At 50.8% G+C, this 2,803-nt stretch overlaps 1 pseudogene across 1 annotated transcript; it reads left to right on the top strand.

Annotated features, from left to right (window-relative positions):
• The first annotated feature begins 1,824 nt into the window (after positions 1-1,824).
• LOC308526211 lies at positions 1,825-2,490 on the top strand (annotated as a pseudogene). The gene has a single exon. The product of its transcript is annotated as an uncharacterized misc_RNA (transcript).
• The last annotated feature ends 313 nt before the right edge of the window (positions 2,491-2,803 follow it).

Raw genomic sequence — 2,803 nt, 5'->3', positions numbered from 1 at the left:
ACCCTTTCACAGGGGTCGCCTAAGACCATCGGAAAACACATATATAATTACATATTGTTTTTGTGATTAATCACTATGCTTTAATTATGTTCAATTTGTAACAATAAAAATACATCCTGCATATCAGATATTTACATGACGATTCATAACGGTAGCAAAATTACAGTTATGAAGTAGCAATGAAAATAATTTTATGGTTGGGGGTCACCACAACAGGAGGAACTGTATTAAAGGGTCGCAGCATTAGGAAGGTTGAGAACCACTACTCTGTTTCTAGAGAACCAGAGCAGCCCTTCTTCATCTCTCTCCTGCTGCTTCTTCTGTCCCAGGCCCTCCCTTGTGTCACTGTCCCCAGCTTTAATAAACTTACCCTCAATGTCACCTGGACTTGTGTTGTGAAATCTTTCCTGCGTGAAATCAAGAACCCATGCACTCCAGGCTGGCCCGAGGTAGACCCACTCCAGGCCGGTTGCTCTTCCAGTAACATTCCCTGGTGACCCAGATGGGACCTTGTTTTCTTAGCCTATGCAGCCCGGCTGGCTCTCTTCTCCTACGTCCATAATTGTGACGTCACCAGTGACAACTGGTGCTGTTTCCCCAGCAGCATCGCCGGTAACATCTGGCGCTGAGACTCAGAGCCCCTGATCACCCTCCTCAGGCACAGGAAGCCAGCTTCTGATGGTGGTTTTATCAACCAAGACTTGGACTGGGATGTCATGGTGTGGAGAGACGTGCCTAGACTCTGGATGTCACCAGAAAGCTCTGAGGAATGGAGATTGACTTGGAAGCTGATGAGGGCCCTTGGGGAAGTGGCCTGGGGCCTTTCTTATTCACAGGGTTCACCCACTCTTTCCAGGTCTCACTTGCAGAGCCCACCTGCATTGCCACCTCCTGAAACGAGGCTATTCTCAGGACTAAGTAATTGAGTCGATGAAATATGGGGCAATTACCAACTTCGCTTCTGGAGACAGCAATTCCATGTCAGGATGAGGATGCTTCGGGGATTCTGGCCCATCCCCCCTTTAGAAGAATCGGCTGATAGCCTCTCTGTTCCTGCTCAGCCCTGAACGTGTCTCCAAGGATCCCAGCCCCTTGTGTCCCGTAGATCAGGCAGAAGAGACTTCGTACCCTATGCAGGCAGGAACCATGGCCCTTGTCAGCAGGAAGCAGTTACTGCAGACAGAGCCCCCCTTCCCTCATCACCCCTAAAAGATTTCAGGGATGAAAATCTCAGGGAGGAATGAAGCAGGAGAATAAAACCTAGGAACATTCCTTGGCAAGCGGGATGGGGTGACTAAGACAGCTAAGCAAACCGGCCCAGCATTTTACAGCTACATTCAGGAGGTCATTGAACAGAGAGCTCAGTGCCTGGCAACAGGCAAAACTGGCCCAGGACCTCCCCCCTCTCCCCAAGTGGCCTGTCCTCCCCTGGCATATTGCTGGCCGTGCAGTTTAGACCTCCTGATCCTTCCTCCCTAGAGATAACATCTAGGCCTCAATTGTATTTCTGTTCCAGGCCCAGAAAAGCAGCAAAACCAGGAGGGCAACTCCAGGACCAGCTGCAATGCCTAGTGACCCTCTGCCCTGGTGATGACCAAGCAGTGGAGACCACTACCCTGAAAGGGCACACCTGGGAAAGCTCAGGAATATTCTATCGAGATCCTTCCCTCAAACCTTCCCAAAACTCCCAGCCTTTAAACCCTCAAGACCACGTGTGCTTGCTCTCCGCCTCCCAGGAGCTCGCCTGCGCCTTTCCCTCCCCCTCTCCTTCCCCACAGGCAGCATCTCCTAACTCCCAGGGGACCCATAGACCTGCAGCCAGGGAGCAGTGGGCCGGGCAGCTCCTCCTGGGTTCACCCTCCCCCCGGCCCCCTCAGCCTGTCTCCAAGGCCCCCTTTTCTCTGACTGTCCAGGGAGCTGATAGCAGCCCCACCTTGTCTCATTTTTTCCCATGACATTTCTAGAGAAAGCAGCCCCGCCTAGCTTGCTGTTGCTTCTTCTACCCCAGGCCCTTCCTTGTTTCACTGTCCCCAGCTTTAATAAATGTACTCTCAAAACCCACACACCAAAAAAAAAAAAAAAGAAAGAAAGAAAGAAAGAAAGAAAGAAAGAAAGAAAGAAAGAAAGAAAGAAAGAAAAGAAAAAGATGGATGGAAGAGCAGGCTCCAAATCTGATTGACAAAACAATGGCAGCATTTCAACAAGTAAAGACACCTCCTACTGCATTCTCCGCTCCTCCGCCTGAAGGGCAATGGCCCCACCTCCCCGTCTCCCAGGTCCTCCTCGCCCTGGTATGATGCCAGCACCCACAGGTAGGGACCCCCATGATGCCAATGATGGGCCCTCCTCCTCCTGGGATGATGCCAGGGGACCCGCTCCTGGAATGAGGCCACACCCATGCCAATGATGCCTGGGTCCCCCATGTTCAGACCTCCCACCCATCCCACGATGGTGCCCACTGGCCCAGGAATGACTGGACCAGACAGATAAGGAGAGAGGAAGCCTCTTTCTTTTCTTTTTTTCTTTCCTCTTTTTTTTTTTTTTTTTTGAGACAGAGGGAGGAAGAGAAGGTGGGAGTGAGAGAGAGAGATTAAAAGAGAGAGAAGGAAACATCATTTTGTTGTTTCCACTTATTTATGCATTCATTGGTTGCTTCTTGAATGTACCCTGACAGGTATCAAACCCACAACCTTGGCGTTTGGGGATGATGCTCTTACCAACTGAGCCACCCAGCCAGGGGGAGCCTCTTTCTATCAGTTTACGTTGCTTGTCCTCCTTCCCAGGAGAGTGTGGTGCTGTGACA

The sequence above is a fragment of the Myotis nattereri genome (genome assembly GCF_964212035.1).
Source record: "Myotis nattereri genome assembly, chromosome: 10".
NCBI classification, from domain to species: domain Eukaryota; kingdom Metazoa; phylum Chordata; class Mammalia; order Chiroptera; family Vespertilionidae; genus Myotis; species Myotis nattereri.
This window is presented reverse-complemented; position numbering and strand designations above follow the sequence as displayed.